The sequence below is a fragment of the Stomoxys calcitrans genome, chromosome 1, assembly GCF_963082655.1.
Source record: "Stomoxys calcitrans chromosome 1, idStoCalc2.1, whole genome shotgun sequence".
Lineage (NCBI taxonomy): Eukaryota > Metazoa > Arthropoda > Insecta > Diptera > Muscidae > Stomoxys > Stomoxys calcitrans.
In genome coordinates, this window is record NC_081552.1 from 229,429,833 (window position 1) to 229,449,979 (window position 20,147).

The 20,147-nt window shown below is 39.1% G+C and overlaps 2 protein-coding genes across 7 annotated transcripts in view; one reads left to right on the forward strand and one right to left on the reverse strand.

The window, feature by feature from the left end:
- Nucleotides 1-20,147, reverse strand: part of LOC106092437 (2-oxoglutarate dehydrogenase complex component E1) — a 98,333-nt gene that overhangs the window by 77,403 nt on the left and 783 nt on the right. For 2 of the 6 annotated variants that reach the window (XM_059360865.1, XM_059360862.1), the window contains exon 1: nucleotides 3,479-3,580. The exons of 1 other annotated variant lie outside the window; for it this stretch is intronic. The gene's annotated coding sequence lies outside the window, so the exon portion shown is untranslated. Of the gene's footprint in view, nucleotides 1-3,478; nucleotides 3,581-20,147 lie in introns of those variants that run through there. 3 more of the 6 variants (XM_059360867.1, XM_059360866.1, XM_059360864.1) reach the window with 2 other exon arrangements.
- The window catches only part of LOC106092094 (protein SPT2 homolog), a 312,016-nt gene that overhangs the window by 26,158 nt on the left and 265,711 nt on the right, over nucleotides 1-20,147 (forward strand). The gene's annotated exons all lie outside the window — the stretch shown is intronic.

Genomic DNA, 20,147 nt, shown 5'->3' on the forward strand with positions numbered 1-20,147 from the left:
TTCGGGAAAAGGTGTCTATGGGGTCACCCCAACCCCATAACACCACCAAAATAGGACGTATTTGCTGACCATTGCAATATGGGGCTCAAATAAGAGATATTTTAGAGTAGAACACGAATCTGATAAATAGTTTCAGGGCCAAGTTACTGAGTGGCCGCCCCATCCCCCCCCAAAACACGTCCAAACCGGACATGTTTGCCGGCTATGGAAATATGGGGCTTAAATAAAATGTATTTGGCAGTAGACCACGAATTTAATGTCGACAATCGGAACTGAACCCCATAACAACCACCAAATAGGACGTATTTTTCACCATGACACCATGACAATTTGAGTCTTAATGAGAGTGGAGCTCGATATCGATAGTTTTTAGGGCCCAAACCCCTAATCGGACATATTTGCTGACTTTTGCAATAAGTGGTTTAAATGAAAGGTATTTGTGATTAGGAAACGAATTTGATATCCAATGTTGAGGCCAATGGCAATATGGGGTTTAAATAAATGATATTTGAGAGTAGAGCACGATGCTCATAAATATTTTCAGGGCTTAGTGTTTGGGGGGGCCACCCCACTCTTCGAAACACCCCTACAACGGACATGTTTACCAACCTTGTCAATGTGGAGCTCAAATAAAAGGTATTGGAGATTAGGGCAGTATGAAATTAGGCCCCAATGCAATAAAGACCCAAACTGAAAATGAAAAAGGCCCCAAATTTTTATACATGAAACGAAAACAACGATAATTGGGACTTTTTTATGGGCTTTATTCCATTTCAAAACTAAGCCCTTACTTCACATGAAATAAGAACCCAAACATTAAATTGAAATAAAGTCCCAATTTTAATTTTTGGGGCTTTATTTCATTTTCCGTAAATTGAAAAAGATTTTTTTTTTGGGGCTTTATTTCATTTCGCATAAATTCAAAATGGATTTTTTGAGGCTTTATTTCATTTTGCTTAAATTTAAAAATTGCAACTAGCAATAATAAAGTCTTGTCAGATTTACCGGACAGTCGTGAAACTATGTAATTGATTTAATTTTTAGAATTTAGTTTACCACTGATCCTCGCGTTGACAAGAGGGAATTCGAAATCATTTAGATCAAAATTTTGGACGAAATAAAAAATTCGCGCGAATTTTTTTATCTTTGTTATGGAATAAAACAGTGAGCAAAACATTAATTTAACTCTAAATCTTTTTGGGGCATTATTTCATTTTTCAAATTAGGGCTTTATTTCATTATGCTATAAGTCCCCATTTTGGGCGTTGTTTAATTTTTGATTGATGTGTTTCTTCACGTCGTTGCGGCCTTATTTCATTTTTGGGTCTTTTTTCATTATGAAATAAAGTCCCATTCTTGGGGTCTTATTTCATTACGAAATAAAGCCCCACTCTTGGGGTCTACTTTCATTTTCAGTTTGGGGCTTTATTGTATTGGGGCCTTATTTCATACCGCCGATTTAAGACCAGGAAATTGATACCCACTTTCAGGATCAATTTTCTGTGGGTCTAATTCCTCCCAAAACACCCCACAAAAAGCAATTACTTATTGACCATCGCAATATAGGGCTCAAATAAAGGTATATGGGAGTAGAATACGAATCTGTTATCCAAACTTGGGACCATGTATGTGTGGCACCGCCCATTCCCCGAAACACCCCCAAAGAGAACAAATTTACCGACCATGGCAATATATGGCTCAAATGAAAGTGTTTTGGGGACGCCTCATCCCATAAACTCCCCTTAGATCAATGGCAATATGGGGTTTGAATAAATGGTATTTGAGAGTAGAATACGATGCTGATATTTTTTTAGGGGTTAAGTGTCTGGAGTACCAACTCACCCCCAAAAATACCCCTAAATCGGTCATACATATTTACCGATCATGGCAATATGGGGCTCAAATGAAAGGTTTCGTTTAATACAGCACAAAATTCATATTCACTTTCGGAACCAAGTTTTTGGGGGGGGTCCACACTACCCCCTTAACCCACCAACCACCACACCGGGGGCCTTCCCACTCTCAAAATCTTAATGAGAATATAGGGTTCAAATAAAGTCTTTTAAGAATGGAATACATCTAACTTAAATGACGGTTTAGGGTCATTCCGAGCGAATTCATAGACAAAAAAAAATCATATGGGATTCAGATAACGGCATTTATATTGTTGAGGCGATATACATATACTATTTTCGTAGCATGGTTTTTTCACTTACAGCTCTTTAGTTGTCGAAAATGAATATTCAAAGGATAATTTTGTTCTATGTAAAGTAAAAGAAGGCGCAGCAAAGTAGGCCCAGTTCAGCTAGTTAATATAAAAATTATACCCCGATTTGACTTCTTCCAGATTCAAATTAATCCACAAATAAACTGTCAACTGCCCGTTGAACTTAGTGGTTTTATTTGTTAAATTTTGTTTTCATTGCTTTTATATTAACATCTGTGTTTATTTTCAATCAATAAGCTGAAAACATCCGGCTAATAATTGATTAGAAACCAAAACAAAAACTTTAAAAGGCATACCCAATATTTAATCAATAGTTCATATGCAAATATTCGGCCAGCCCTTTTAAAAGACACTTTGTTGTTGTAATAAAATGTCAACCTAATGCAACCCTTATACCCCACAGGTTATAGGATATGCAGCAAAGTGAAGAACAATACATTGATTTTTCTCAAGACATTTTATTATATAAAACAAACGTCAAAGAAGGAAATGCCAAAACGTGCTAAAATATACAAAACAAGTGGAATGGGAAAAATGAGATAGAGAGAGAGAGAGAGGAAAAACTAACAATAAAAACAACAAGAGACCCACCAATACACACATAAAAACAAATGCCATAAGTGATGCCGAACAAACTAATGGCAGAGTAATGGAAGGAAAGGAGGAGGGTGGGGGCCATAGAAAATAATAAACAAAACTAAATGGTGAGCATTTTCTTCTTATTTTTTCATTATTCATTGAAAAGCAAGTTCAGCTCATTAGAAAATAATTCATTTAAAAATAACTCAAAAATTCTAGAAAGGCTTCCACTGTGGCATTTTAAACCAACAATAATATAAAAGTTTGTTTTTAACTATTTTTGCTTTTAAACTTTGATGAAATGCCGCAGTCAGTGTTGCGTTGAATTGCCAAAAGTTGTACAACCAACAGACAAACAGTCTCTTATTATTTTTTCACACAACAATAGCACACAAGATTACATAAGGCATCATAATTTTTGAATAATTTTGGTAAAATTTTATAAGATTTCAAAAATTTGTTAACATTTCAAGATTTTTTATAAAAAAATTTCATTTGCAAAAATCACAAATTTTTCAAATTATTTAAAAAAAAATTTTTTTAACATGTTACGTGATTATTTTCTCTAAACACTTTTGGTATATCTTTTAAAAAATTCACTGATTTTTCCTTTTTGTTTTCGAAACTAATTTTTCTCATAGGTTTATTTTTCAAGCACTTGGTTTTACTAACCGCTTTCTTAAAGAAGTTAACCAGGTTTTTAAAAACGATTTTTTGGTTTGGCTCACTTTAGTCGTTTTCACTTTTCTTTCGTTTGAAAGACGATCTTAACGCTAGAAACGCTCCGCCTCGACTGAAAATGTTTTGTGAGAATTTCATTTTAATCGAAAACTGAAAATGAATTTATCACAAAAAAAAAAAACAACGAAAGAGTACAGGCAGCAAACACCTCATCAGCGACCTCTACCACCGCCGCACCGCACCTTAGCACGTTATGTTTGATAAAAGAGTGAAATATAATAAAAAGGGGGAGGCAAAAAATAAAAATAAAAACAAACAGGCAAAATTTTAAAAGAAAATGTTCAAGCAACAAGTACAATCTCATCATCATCGTCATTAAAGCCAGCCAGCCAGCCAGCAGGAAAAGCAACGAAACGGCCACAGAATGAGATATGATAAAATTCGTTAATTGAAAAATAAACAAATTCTATATTTCGGCAAAAAAAAAAAAGAAATTGACTTCATGAGGAATCGCCCGATGTTTGTTTAATACCTCAGAGAAAATACATGACCATTGGCGCAAACACATGACTTGGTTTGCCATCAACGCCAGTATCTAAGGTGGAAATTAGTGCTTCTAATGGTGGTGGTGGCGCTGGTGTTGTCGAGTGAATAATTTTTGACGAATAGACATCGATAATTTGACCAATTGATTGTATAATTCTTTAAAAAAAAACACATTTATGGAAAGAAAACGAGACTAGGGAAGATGCAAAGGAAATTTTCTAGATTTATTTATTTTTATAGAAAACTAGCCGAACCGGGCCCGCTCCGCTGCGCTTTCTTTTACTTTATATGGAACAAAATGTGGCAAGTGCCCCATGGTGGTGGTTGGTGGGTTAAGGGGGTGGTGTGTATTTCGTGCCCAACTCCCAAATACATTTCATTTGAGCTCCAAATTGCCAAAATCGGTAGATATGTATGTCCAATTTAGGGATGTTTTGCAGGGTGAGGTGGTCCCCTAGACACTTAGCACTGTGCTCTACCTTCAAAAACCATATTCAAACCCCATATTGCCATTGGTTTAAGGGGAGTTTATGGGATGAGGCGTCCCCCAAACACTTGACCCCAAAATTGTATATTAAATTCGTTTTTAAATTTCAAATACTTTTCATTTGAGCCACATATTACCATAGTCGGTAAGCTTTTACCATTTGGGGGGTATTTTGGGGGAAGGGGCAGTGCCCCTAATACATGGTCCCACATTTAGATATCAGATTCGTATTATACTCCCAAATACCTTTATTTAAGGCCGGTAAATATGTCCGATTTAGGGATGTTTTGGGGAGTGAGGTGAGTGAGCCCAAACACTTAGCCCTGGAAATATATCAGCATCTTGCTCTACTCTCAAATATCATTTATATGAACCCCATAATGCCATTGGCCTCAAAATTGGATATCAAATACATTTGCTAAACTCAAATACAGCAAAAGTCAGCAAATATGTCCGGTTTGGGGTATGGGCCCTAAAAACTATCAATATCGATCTCCACTCTCTTTAAAACCCAAATTGTCATGGTGAGCAAATACTTCCTATTTGCTGGTGGGACTTCCGTTAGACAGTTGGTCCCGAATGTTGATATCACATTCGTAGTCTATTCCCAATTACCTTTCATACGAGCCCCATATTTCCATAGTCGAGAAACATGATTGTTTTGGGGGCTGTTTTGAGGGATGGGGCGGCCCCTCAGTGACTGGGCCCTGAAAATATTAGGTTGCCCAAAAAGTAATTGCGGATTTTTTAAAAGAAAGTAAATGCATTTTTAATAAAACTTAGAATGAAATTTAATCAAATATACTTTTTTTACACTTTTTTTCTAAAGCAAGCTAAAAGTAGCAGCTGATAACTGAAAGACGAAAGAATGCAGTTACAGAGTCACAAGCTGTGAAAAAATTTGTCAACGCCGACTAAATGAAAAATCCGCAATTACTTTTTGGGCAACCCAATATATATCAAATTCTTGTTCTACTCTAAAATATAATATTTGGGTGGTGTGGCCCCATAGACACTTTTTCCCGAATATTGATTTCAGATTCGTGCTTTACTCCCAAAGACCTTCGTTTGAGCCCCATATTGCTATGGTCGTAAATTTGTCCCCTTTGGGGGGTTTTTTTTGGGGAGGGGCGGCCACACAAAACACTTGGTTCCACATTTGGATATCAGATTCCTATTCTACACTCAAATACTTCTATTTAAGCCCCATATTGCGATGCTCAGTAAATAAGTCCTGTTTGGGGGGTGTTTTGGGAAAGGGGTGGACTCCCAGAAACGTGGTCCCACATTTCGTTATTAGATTCGTATTCTATTGGTAAATGCCTTTCAGTTGAATCCCATATGGGCATGGTCAGCAAATATGTCCGATTTAGGAATGTTGGGGTGGTCCCCCAAACACTTGGTCCCCAAATTTGGGTATCAGATACGTATTCTACTCTTAAATATCTTTCGAGTCCCATATTGTGATTGGTCTTTATATGTATTTGGTTAGTTTTGGGGTGGGGCGTTCTCCCTAGGTACCCCATCCGAAATTTGAATACCAAATTTTTGTTTGTAGGTTACCATAAGAGAGCACACAAAATTTCGCTTAAATCGCACCAGCCATATTCTGAAAATAAGGGTAAGGGGGAGGGTCCGCCTCCCCCTTCAGATATCAAAATGTGTAGTACCCTATTTTCACCACGGGATCATTTTTTTATTTTATAAAATTTTTTTCAAAATTTAGTTTTTATAGAAAATTTTGTCAAAATTTTTTATTTCTATAGAAAAATTTGTCAACATTTTTTATTTCTATAGAAAATTTTGTCAACATTTTTTATTTCTATAGAAAATTTTTTATTTCTATAGAAAATTTTGACAAAATTTTTTATTTCTATAGAAAATTTTTTATTTCTATAGAAATTTTTTTATGTCTATAGAAAATTTTTTATTTCTATAGAAAATTTTGTCAAAATTTTTTATTTCTATAGAAAATTTTGTCAAAATTTTTTATTTCTATAGAAAATTTTGTCAAAATTTTTTAAAAATTTTTTATTTCTATAGAAAGGTTTTTAAAAATTTTTTATTTCTATAGAAAGGTTTTTAAAAATTTTTTATTTCTATAGAAAATTTTTTAAAATTTTTTTATTTCTATAGAAAATTTTTTAAAAATTTTTTTATTTCTATAGAAAATTTTTTAAAAATTTTTAATTTCCATAGAAAATTTTTTAGAAATTTTTTATTTCTATAGAAAATTTTTTAAAAATTTTTTATTTCTATAGAAAATTTTTTAAAAATTTTTTATTTCTATAGAAAATTTTTTAAAAATTTTTTATTTCTATAGAAAATTTTTTAAAAATTTTTTATTTCTATAGAAAATTTTTTAAAAATTTTTTATTTCCAAAGAAAATTTTGTCAAAATTTTTTATTTCTATAGAAAATTTTGTCAAAATTTTTTATTTCTATAGAAAATTTTGTCAAAATTTTTTATTTCTATAGAAAATTTTGTCAAAATTTTTTATTTCTATAGAAAATTTTGTCAAAATTTTTTATTTCTATAGAAAATTTTGTCAAAATTTTTTATTTCTATAGAAAATTTTGTCAAAATTTTTTATTTCTATAGAAAATTTTGTCAAAATTTTTTATTTCTATAGAAAATTTTGTCAAAATTTTTTATTTCTGTAGAAAATGTTGTAAAAATTTTATTTCCAAAGAAAATTTTGTCAAAATTTTATTTCCAAAAAAATAGGGCGGTGTTTTCGGGTGGGGTAGTTCCCCAAACTCATGGCTCTTTAGTTGGATATCCAATTCGTTTTTTTTCTCAAGCACCTTTCGTTTGAGCTGTAAATTGTCGTGATTGGTCTATATACCCATTTGGCGGGTTTTGGACGGCCCCCGAGGCACCCAACCCCAACAATAGCAACCATGTTTTGTTTTGACTGTGAGAGTGCAAAAAAAAATTTCGAACGAATCGAATTACCAATCTCCGAAATCTGGTGGTTTTGAATGTGCTTTTTAGGGGAGGGATGGCACTCAGACATTTCGACTCGAATATGGATATCAAATTCGTGCTGCACTCCCAAATCCATTTAATGTGAGCCCCATATTGCCATGGTCGGTAAATATGCCCTGAAAATAAATATCAAATTCGTTCTTTACTCCCAAATACTGTTGATTTGGGCCCCATATTGCCATAATCGGAAATTAAGTTCAGTTTAGGGGGCGCTTTAGAGCATACCCCCATACACTTGGCTCCAAAATTGGATATCAAATTCGTTTTCTACTCTCAAATACCGTTCATTTGAGTCGCATATTGTCATAATAGGTCAATCATCCTATTTGACTTATTTTTGGAACGAAAAGCGCCACCAATACTTGAACTCAAATTTGGGGTCCGAGGGTCCGGCTCCACCCGATATGTAAAAATTATATAGCCTATGTTTTCTTTCATACAAACGTACACGTGTTGGCATCAGGTCTCCCCCACCCCCATTGTTGACATATGCGATAGGTTGAACGTGTACCTCAACGAACTTCTACCTCATATTTGCAGCAAGAAATCTGAAGAATCTGCCACCAAATCTTTAGCCACAAATCTACAAATACGCGTGAGGTGAATACTGAGCTGACTGTGATGGTCGATGGAGGAACGATTCCCACCATCAAGTGTCCCAAAATACCTGCCGTCACATTTGATAGCTCTTACACATACTCCCCACATGCCACAGCAATTTTCGATAAAGTCAAAAGTAGAAACAAAGTCCTCAAGTCACTTGCTGTCAGCATTTGGGGTGCAGACAAAGAAACCTTGTTGACCACATACAAAGCAATTGGCCGGTCTGTGGTAAGTTATGCAGCGCCAGTGTGGTCTCGTCAACTTTGTGACACACAGTGGAATAATATTCAGATCTGTCAGAATGGCGCCCTTCGAACTGCGACGGGCTGTCTCCTCAGTTCTCATGTGGACCACCTCCATCAGGAAACAAAGATCCTACCAGTGCGAAGACATAACTACATGCTGTCTAATCATTATCTTGTGGATAGATATCCACCGCCCAGAAGCCTTAAGGTAGATCTACATGATCTAGCGCGTGAGGTTCCGCGCTACAAGAGAGAACCTCTAGATCAAGCGGCATTTCAAACAGGTCTAGACAACATTCATGCAGACACGGTAGCAGATGCGGTAAATGGCTACCGAGTGAATGTAGTCCTTGGAGAACGACCGCCTGCCATTGCACCTGAAGAAATTACCCCTTCCCTGGCAAACCAGAGTAGTTCTGGCTCAATTACGTTCCGGCAGATGTAGCCGCATCACTCCTACACAGCAAGGAGTTATGCCTACGTGCAGGATGTGTCTATCGATTAAGACCTGGGACCACACGTCACCTGTTTAAGTGCCCACCCCACTCGACTCAGCCTTAGATCCCTGTGGACACATTCCACCTTAGTTGCAGAGTTTCTGGATCAGGATTTTCAACAGAATCAAGCAGACGAAAGATAAAACACACACTGCTAAAACAACAGTTACAACCGGATTGAACCGATGGAGTCATGCATAGGCATGGAAAAAACCTATCGATTTTATATCGAAATGATAGCAAAAACTTGATAATGACACAATTCATGTAGTGGACTTTCAATTTGAGACAAAGTGCGAATAGCCTCCAATTCAAAGTTAATGTATTTGCGATAAAATACACTTTGAACAGCATGATTTACACATTTTTATCTTTCTCTCTCTCTCTCTCTCTCTATCCCATTACTCACCATTCGCCTCATTTAGATACAGGGAGAAAGTTACCACTAAACAATTTGTTATCTGAATCATACAAGTAGTTGCTGCTATAAAGTATGACGTCTATGAGTTCATGGTATGATGACAATGATCATCAGGCTAGAGTTTATAGAAGACACACACACACACACACTTTCATCAGCTAGACAGACACACTGTACATACACCACGCATTTTCTCTTCGCCTTGGTAAGAAGAATGAAGAAGCAAAAAACCAAAAAAAAAAAAAACGCAAAAGTGCGTTTGGTTGAAAAAATGTGCTATAGCAGCATAGAATACAAAGAAAATATTATCATGCGGCAACTGGCATGTCACAATTTCTTCCAACGCATCATGTACATATGGAGTTTAAAATAGAACTCTTTTTCTTTACTTTGGGTTTTGTGACGTGGTGTTTGTTAACTAGTGTCTTGCCGATGGTATCTTCCTCATCATGACTCTCAAGCACCTTTCTATAGTTTTGGTGATAGGGAAGTTTTCAAGTGACGTCAATGCGATGATTACTTCTTTATTTCGTCATATGTATATGTGTGTGTATGTAGGGCTTTTGTTTATACTATTCCCATAGTCTGTCTATTTCTTTTCCAAGTCATCTTTTAATGAGAAGAGGCTCGTCTATTTGGGGCAGTAATTTAGGAAAATCAAAAATGTATGCCATATGCGGTAAATGTGGCTGGTGTTTTCAATGTTGTATACCCATACACTAGACCTACTATATGTTTGTATCTCATATATGGATGGGAAAACTTTTTTTGTTTACTTTTTTTGTGTAAATATTATTTTAGGCTGGTGGAGATAGACAAAAGAAACCACATGAAACGTTTTATTGTTTCCAATAACAAATCGGTCAATTTTGAGTCGGAAGGTCTACTTTCCACGTATCAGGTTGTTGTTGTTGTAGCAGTGTGTTGTGTTCTATCTTTCGTCTGCTTGATTCGGTTGAGTGTACTGATCCAGGAACTCTGTGTTCTATCTTTCGTCTGCTTGACGCTGTTGAGAGTCTAGATGCAAGAACTCTGCGGCTAAGATGAGGAGCGTCCTAGAGGGTTGTTGTAGCAGTGTGTTGTGTTTTATCTTTCGTCTGCTTGATTCGGTTGAGTGTCCTGATCCGGGAACTCTATGTTCTTTGTATCGTCTGCTTGACTCTGTTGAGAGTCCAGATGCAAGTACTCAGCTACTAAGATGGGTGCGTCCAGAGGGATCTGTTGTTGTAGCAGTTTGTTGTGTTCAAGATCCAGGAACTCGGTTGAGTGTCCTGATCCAGGAACTCTGTATTCTTTCTATCGTCTGCTTGACTCAGTTGAGAGTCCAGATACAAGAACTCTGCGGCTAAGATGGGGTGCGTCCAGAGGGATCTGTTGTTGTAGCAGTGTGTTGTGTTTTATCTTTTGTCTGCTTGATTCGGTTAAGTGTCAAGTTCCAGGAACTCTGCCATTTAGATCGGGTTCCTCCACAGGAATCTAGCTCTGAGTCGAGTGGATCTGGCTGAGCAGTTAAACAGGTGAGGTGTATCGTATTGTCCCTGGTTACAATCGGTACATACATCTTGCACGTCGGCGTCAATCCTTGCTCTGTAGGAGTTGAGGGCATCTGCCGGAACGTTTTTGAGTCAGAACTACTCTGGTTTGCCAGGGAAGGGGTCAATTTCTTCAGGTGCAATGGCTGGCGGTCGTTCTCCAAGTACTATATCTAGGAACTCTACGACTAAAGTGGAGTGCGTCCACAGGAATCTGGCTCTGAGTCGAGTGGGTCTGGCTGAGCAGTTAAACAGGTGACATGTATCGTATGGTCCCTGGTCACAATCGGTACATACATTTAGCACGTCGGCGTCATCCTTGCTCTGTAGGAGTTGAGGGCATCTGCCGGAACGTAATTGAGCCAGAACTACACTGGTTTGCCAGGAAATGGGTCAATTTCTTCAGGTGCAATGACAGGCGGTCGTTCTCCAAGTACTATATCTAGGAACTCTACGACTAAGGTGGGGTGCGTCCACAGAAATCTGCCCCTGAGTCGAGTGAGTCTGGCTGAGCAGTTAAACAGGTGACGTGTATCGAGTGGTCCCTGGTCACAATCGATACATACATCTTGCACGTCGGCGTCAATTCTTGCTCTGTAGGAGTTGAGGGCATCTGCCGTAACGTAATTGAGCCAGGCCAGAACTACTCTGGTTTGCCAGGGAAGGGGTCAATTTCTTTAGATGTAATAGCAAATGCAAATTTTGCCCATGAACATTCCACTAAGGAACAGGGGCAAACTTCTCACCTATCAATGAGTGCAGTCCGATTAAAGTTTAAGCTCAATGATAAGGGGCCTCCCTTTTATAGCCGAGTCCGAACGGTGTGGCGCAGTGCGACACCTCTTTGGAGAGAAGTTTTACATGGCGTATTACCTCACAAATGCTGCCAGCATTAGGAGGGGAAAGCCACCGCTGAAAATTGTTTTCTGATGATCCCGCCAGGATTCGAACTCAGGCGTTCAGTGTCATAGGCGGACATGCTAACCTCTGCGCTACGGTGACCTCCATTTGAATGGACACCTGGATTTGAATCTTGCAGCGAAATATGAGGCAAGTTCGTTGAGGTAGACGTTCAACCTATCGCAGATGTCAACAATGGGGGTGAGGGAGGCCTGATGCCAAGATCGTACAATCGTCCGCATATGATACGATCTCTATGCCATCTGGAGGGGGTAGAATGGAAAATAGGTAGAGGTTAAACAGTGCCGGAGATATCACCCCGTCTTGGGGAACTACCTGTTTCGCTCTACGGTACTTCGACTTATCCCTATATTCCACAAATGACTGGCGGCCACACAGATTAATCGCGACCCAGCGTTTCAGGCCTGGCTAGAAGGACGTGTTGGCGATGTCCTCAAATAATTTGGCATGGCGGGTCGAATACCTTCGATAGGTCCAGTGCCACGAGGACCGTCCTACCTGGCCTAGGCTAATGGAAGCCACGGCAAATGTGTGCGGTGATGGCATGCAAAGCTGTTGTTGTGCTATGCAGCCTTCGAAATGCATGCTGATGCTCGGCTAATGGAGAGGAGCGGGATAAGTAATTCCTCATGCGTCTTGCCTACTGATGAGAGAATGGAGATCGGTCTGTACGACTTCCCCTTGCTCGTGTACTTTCCAGGTTTCAGTAGCAGGATTACACTGCCCATCTTTCAAACATCGAGTACTATAATAGTGTTTAGATAGGCTGAGGACAGTTGTAAGGCCGATCCAGATTCTTCAGCATCAGTGTAGAGCTTCGGCCTGGGAATAGCGCTTTGCCTGACTTGGCACCACGGATGACATTCGTAGCTTAGTGCACGATTTTTGTTGTAGCAGTGTGTTGTACACTGAAAAACTCCATCGGGCCAATGCAGTACGTACAACCGACTGCCATGGGGTTGCACGGTAATTTGTGATGGCTGTCCAGCGGTATGGAGATCACGGATATACGAGTGGCCCCCCCTTCTAGCCTTTTACTCTCTGGTCAATAAATTGACGTTTATCTTAGGAAAATACCTAACATGTATCGCCAGCATTTTTTTAATAAAAAAACCAACCAAAACAAAAATCAGCTGTTTTTCCGCAAATTTTCACTGGAAGTCGTTCGCGTACTTTTGCTTGCAAATTTTTTAAAGAGAGTAAAATGGCTCTTAATCTCTTGCAAATTTTTACTGGAAAAGTACGCGAACAGACCTCTAATAAGGTGGTATCACACGAACAGCTGTTAACAGCCGGCCAGATTTGAGGGTATTAAGATGCCAGATTTTTGTTTGCATTCTCTTTGTTGTTACCTTCTTTGTCGCATATTCTCTGCTCATGTACACACAAGTATGCACACACGCACACAAATGTCTTTGTGTGTGTTGGCAAAACGTCGATCAGCTGGATGACAAGATGGCGCATTGCACTATATGCTTTGTGGTTGTCGTACAAATGAGACCACCTTTAATTGTTTCGCCATGAAATTACCCAAAGATTTTAGGAATAGGAAAATTCCAATTCTAAATTGGTTAACAGGGGATTTATTCCGACGATAAACGAATGTTCCGGTCAGCTAGTGTGCGTGTGTGTATACGTGTGCGTACATGAGAGAAAAAAAAGAAAAATACTAAGATTATTGAAAAAAACCTAATTTAAGTACAAGGCGGATTTAAAAAGTTGGTCTCACGCAAACAGCTGTTAACAGCCGGCCAGGTTTGACGGTATTAACATTTCAGATTTTTGTTTTCTCTTTATCGTCATCTTCTTTCTCCCATATTCTCTGCTTATGTACGCACACGTATACACACAGGCACACAACTTTCTTTGTGCGTGTTGGCAACATTTCGATCAGTTTGATGGCAAGATGGCGGATTGCACCATATGATTTGTGGTTGTTGTACAAATGAGACCACCTTTAATTGTTTCGCCATAATTGAAGTACAAAAAATCTATTATAAATACCTTAAGGCAATGAAAGTAGTTTCTTAATGCCAATGTATTAATTGAGACATTCTAAACAACTTAGAAATTAATAGGCCAAGAACTTCGTCATTTGGTATTGTTGTTTCATTTCATGGGAATAACAAGATAAGGTTATTTTACAGCCACGGTGGGCGTGGCGTTATCAATATCATAAAAATAAAATCCATAAAAGGCAAGTACTTTGACCGATACTAGAAATGAGTTTAACGAAATTTATATATGAAAGTTGCCATCACTCATACACGAAAAAAGCCACCCGATCCATTTCACACATTATCTGCATTTTGACATTTTACGATTGTGGAATAAACGCGTTACTGTGGTAATGAGAGATATTCCAAACATAGGATTATTTAAATAGAAATCTTATGAAAGCACTTGGAGAAGACCACAACATCGTCCAAAAGATCTGGTAGAGGAAGAAATATTGAAACTTGTTGTCAAAATTGTAGATGTGGAGCAAAATAACAAGACACTTGGCAACTTTTCAGATTTTCTAAGATTGTAACATAATTATCGTCATGGTATCGGATGATAATTACAAATAATCATTTTAACCTTGTAAGGGATAAAGTGTTTGACGTAAATATGCTAATTAATTTAATTGGATTGTTTATTTTTATATGCCTCTTGTAGGTATAAGTAAAATATTTCAGCATGATACACAAAAAAGGATGGGGGTGTACAAATTTCGTCGCTTCGTTTGTAACATCTCGAAATATTAATCTGCGACCCCGCAAAGTTCATACATTCTTGGTCGTACTAACATTCTGAGTTGAATTAGCCAGGTCCATCCGTCTGCCTGTCGAAAGCACGCTAACTTTCGAAGCAGTTAAGTTAGTTTGAAATTTTGCACAAATACTTCATATTGGTGGATTTGGATTGTAAGTGGGCCAAATCGGTCAATGTTTTGATATGCGATCTCCCGATTTAACTTCTAGAGGGCGCAATTCTAATACGATTTGGTGCTTTGGTGTTACTTCAAATAACTGTTTTTATCAAATAACCACGTATAGTCTAAATCAGTCTATAACCTGATATAGCTGCCATATAAATCGATCTCGTATCTTGACTTTTTGAGCCTCTAGAGGGCGACATTTGTATACGATTTGGCTGAAATTTGTACGACTTTTACTACGAACTTCATTATACGTGTCAAATATGGCGTGAATCGGTTTATAACCCATTCTAATATAAACCGATCTCCCGATTATACTTCTTGAGCCTCTAAAGGGGGACTTTTATATAATTTGGCTGAAATTTTGCACAATGACTTCTGCAATGGGCTCCAAAATTCGAACCAAGTATGGTCCGCATGATTCCAAAATCCGATATAGCTCCATTATACTTTGTTTGCCTATAAAGAGATATCAGGCAACAATGCAGTGTTTCAAAATTCCGCGTTACTAATTCAAAACGCGGTTAAGTATTTTCCGAGCAACACCAAAGCAACCAAGCATCAGTTTGATTCTTGATGCCTTAACAAATTTTTCGCTTTGGCACGTACAATAGATAACAAAAATGGCGGGGAAACAAGTTATATATTTAAAATTTAATATTTTTAACATATTTAATAAAAAAAAACATGCTATAGGTCTGTTAGCGTAGTTTCCAGTAAAAATTTGCAGGAGAGTAAGAACAGCCTATACGCTCTTTTGCTTTAAAACAGCTGTTCTATGCTGCAAATTTCTGCTGAAAAAAAAAACTGCAGTAGAAATTTACAAGCTCTTAATTACCAAACACTCTCACGAACCCTCCCGCTCTCTTCTGCTGGCAGATAAAGTACGTGAATGCCTTCCAATAACAATTTGTGTAAATTTGTACAAATTTTTAAGTACGCGAACACACTTTATGTATTGCATTCCGTTTGTTTCATATCGTACATGTCAACAAAGCCCATAGTTGCTTTGTTTCGGCACATTCACTGCATGCGTACGAAAATTAAACAATGCAGTATCCAACTTTGCATTGATACATTTTGGAAGTCGGCTGACCTTTTCATAATTCTATCTATTGGCCGCCCGCCGCCATACATTTATGAATGAAAAGAAATCCTTTTGGAATGACTAGTCGCCACTTCAGTGAACTATTCTTCTTAAATGAGGGAGTGTTACTGAGAGCAAATTCTAAGACATCATTAAAACCGCTAGCTTTGTATCAGTAAATAATGTTAAGCTGACACTAGACGACATGGCATATGTAATTTCAAAAACATCAACTCTGAAAGTTGTTCACGAAAAAATCGAAATTCGATTAAATGGAGCTTTTCTTTAATCGAACACACATGTAAATACATGTCTATAAAAAAAGTACAATACATTTGAGAATACATGCCAATTAGAACGCGCTCTATTTCATGGCGAAGCAACTAAAGGTGGTCTCATTTGTACAACAACCACAAATCATATGGTGCAATCCGCCATCTTGTCATCAAGCTGATCAGCGTTTTGACAATACACATATACAAATTTGTGTGAGTGTGTGTATACGTGTGCGTACATAAGCAGAGAATATGGGGGAAAGAAGATAACAACAAAGAGAATTCAAACATAAATTTGACATCTTAATGCCGTAATACCCGGCCGGGGGAGACCGCCTTTTTAAATCCACCTTGGCTCTATTCGTATCCGGCGTACATAAGACAAGCCTTATGAATACAGAAAGTGACAGCTCATATGACATGTTTTCTCGTCTAATGACAGCTTTACCTGCATCATGTGTGGGTTAATTTTGCGGCGCAGACAGTGCGAATCACAGACGCTCGTCTTAGAATCGGGCAGCCTAATGAAGAAATTGAAGGCTAGTCATTGGCAGAATATATGGACAGAGTATGTAAAGCATTGTTACTTAATTTCCGGTGGCAAGTGTTGGTTTACTATCGGGTCACACTGGAACCCCGATAGAAAGAATGATTAGACTTGGCTGATCCCAAGTGATACGCCAGTTTGTTCAACAGTCAATTAAGTTAATTAAGAACCCCGAGAGTGATTATTTATTTATTTATTTCATTTCATGCAATGCGAAGCCATCAGGCCTATAAATAATCACACTATGCATAAGACGTACTTTTTCTAACATAAGTTAAAAAACTACTCAATTAAAAGTCTCAATTAGCAAGTCTGCCAACGCGATTGAGTCTTACGAAATCTCTACGTCTATACTGAAGAACTTGGATTTACAGGATGTCGAGGACCTGAACTGTGTCATACTCATAACTCTGGATATTCTTATAGTTCCTGTTGTCTGAAATGGGAACAGGTTGACCGATCCATTTCGTGCAGTCAAAAAAAGATACGAGTTACTAAGAATCGCACAGATCGATTTCCGTTCTCTTGCCAGTAGACGAAATACACCTACGGTTGTTGTTGTTGTAGCAGTGTTGTACACTGCGGCTGGAGCCCTTTCCGATGAAGGAATCCATCGGTTCAATCCGGTAGGTATATACGGCTGCCCCTACGGTTAGTCATGCAAAGCTTTTAAAGGACATCACCAACACATATCTTCAATTAAGACTAAAACGTATCGTCATTTATTGGTGTGGTCGCCAGTTCCACTTGGGTTTTTAGCAATCAGAAGTAGAAGCCCCATAGAATGTAATATCACCGGCGATGTTCTGCCTCTACACATCCTCTAATTTACACCCTCCGTAAAGGTTTGAGATTGCACCATACAAGGATGCTTGGCTTCGGACCCCTACGATGACATATGCGGTGAATAGCTACCGGGTGAATGTGGTCCTTGGAGAACGACCGCCTCCCACTGCACCTGAAGTTATTGACCTCCCTCGAAAAATTAGATAAGTTCTGGCTCAATTACGATTCGGCAGATGCAGCCGCTTCAATTCCCACAAACAAGGACTGATGCCAACGTGTCATCTATTTAACTGCCCAGCCAGACCCAGGTCCATCTGGACGCACCAAATCTTAGTCGCAGAGTTTCTGGATCTGGATACTCAACAGAATCTAGCAGACGAAAGATAGAAAACAGCACACTGATACAACAACCCGGCACCGAATGGCTGTGAGCACCACACAAGCTGAAATATTGAGGTCCGATCTGTGTGGTGTTCGTTGGTGTCACGAGAAGCTTAAATGCGAGCTACGGGCGCGACCACAGGTTGTTGTTGTTGTAGCAAGAGCCCTTACCGATGAAGGACTCCATCGGGTCAATCCTCCAAATGCTCCATACGGAGTAGCTACAACGACAGTCGCGAACAATCAGCTGTATCGGGTGGAGAGTCTCTGTGAGAGGTTTCCGCGGTAACAGGGTGGCCATTGGTTATTTCAAGGCGCCAATAACTCGCCTTGTCATATCGAGCGTCATAGGCACTCAGTATTTGTGCAAGAGCCGGTGCCGCTCGATACCGTTGATTGCCCGCTATCCACTATCCGCAACCTGTGGACGCGCCCGGTAGCTCGCAAATAGGCCTCTTGTCACAGCAGTAAACGCCACACAGATCAGAGCTCAATTTTCAAGCCAGTGACGTAGACACACTTTTATGTGGAGGTGCAATCCTCGTCAAGCTCGTTCCGTTCCAAAAGACCGATCGCCGCGGTAACAGGGTGGTCATTGGTTATTTAAAGGCGCCAATAATTCGCCTTGTCCCAACGAGCATCATAAACACTCAGTATTTGTGCAAGAGCCAGTGCCGCCCGACCTCTCACTGAAACTCTTCGCTTGATAACGCTGATTGTCCGCGACTGCCGTTGCAACTACTTCGTATGGAGCATTTCACTATCCGCAACCTGTGGACGCGCCCGGTAGCTCGCAAATAGGCCTCTTGTCACAGCAGTAAACGCCACACAGATCAGAGCTCAATTTTCAAGCCTGTGACGTAGACACACTTTTATTTGGAGGTGCAATCCTCGTCAAGCTCGTCCCGTTCCGAAAGACCGATCGCCGCGGTAACAGGGTGGTCATTGGTTATTTAAAGGCGCCAATAATTAGCCTTGTCCCATCGAGCATCATAGACACTCAGTATTTGTGCAAGAGCCAGTGCCGCCCGACCTCTCACTGAAACTCTTCGCTTGATACCGCTGATTGTCCGCGACTGCCAATTGCACTTATTCCGTATGGAGCATTCCACTATCCGCAACCTGTGGACCGATAGCTCGCAACTAAGCTTCTCGTCACAGCAGTGAACAACACACAGATCAGAGCTCAATTTTCCAGCCTGTGACGAGCTCACTGCTATATAAAGGCGCCAATAACTTGTCGACTTGTCATATTGAGCATCATTGGCATTCAGTATTTGTGCAAGAGTCGATGCCGCCCGTCCTCTCACCGAGAATCTCCACTCGAATTGCATGGATATCTGCGAATGCTGCTGCAGTTACTCCGTATTTGTGCAAGAACTGGTGTCGCCCGTCCTCTCACCGAGAATCTCCACTCGAATTCCATGGATGTCTGCGAATGCTGTTGCAGTTACTCCGTTGTTGTGATAACGATGAACACCACACAAATCGAAGCTCAAAGTTACAACATGTGAGGTGGTTGTATTTAGCTTGCGCCGGGCCTACTGACATGTTGTTGTTGTTGTAGCAGTGTGCTGTATACTGAGGCGGCAGCATGCACTTTTTGGGGAGCAAGGTTATTCCGGTGCAAGAACAGATCGCTAAGGGAACGCTAGAAGCTTTGCGATAAATGTTGCCCACTCAACTGCTTTGCCAGTTCTACTATACTGAAGAGCAATCCCATGGCAGCCGGTTGTACGTACCGGATTGACCCGATTAAGACTTTCATCGGCAAGGGCTGCCGCCTCAGTGTTCAATACACTGCTACAACAACAACAACTATACTGAAGACACATAGTTACACTGCTACAATAACAACTCATTCCAAGTTTTAGAGCAAGTGCTCACATAATAATTGTATTCGCGGAGTGAAAAATTCATTTTTTGCCAATGTTCATTTAAACTACAAAATAGTAATTTTTTTAAATCCCGCGAGAAAAAATTTTAATTTTTTAGCAATCATTTAACCACTTTCTTTAATAATTCTTCACGCAGTATGCTACAAGTCAATCGGTTCAATATAACCGGACTCTTACTTCCTCACACAACATGCCAAAAACTATACAGCGAGTACGCAAAGTAACAATCGTACAGCAATCACTATGACTCAGGCCAAGCCTCCAAACCAAGGTGACTAATACCGGTTTTATTGCAATGATTAACAAAGATGAAGATGGGGGAGAGCAAAGCGGAACAAAAAAGAAATGAAGACAGACGAAATGAACAGCACGAGGTTTAATATGCCGAATTTCGTAAGCAACAACACACAACACGTGATAACAGAACATAGGAGTAGAGCGGACAATAAAAAAAAAACCAAACGATGAATGAATTTACAGACCCCCTGACCCATATCAGCAACAAATCCAATTTGAAAA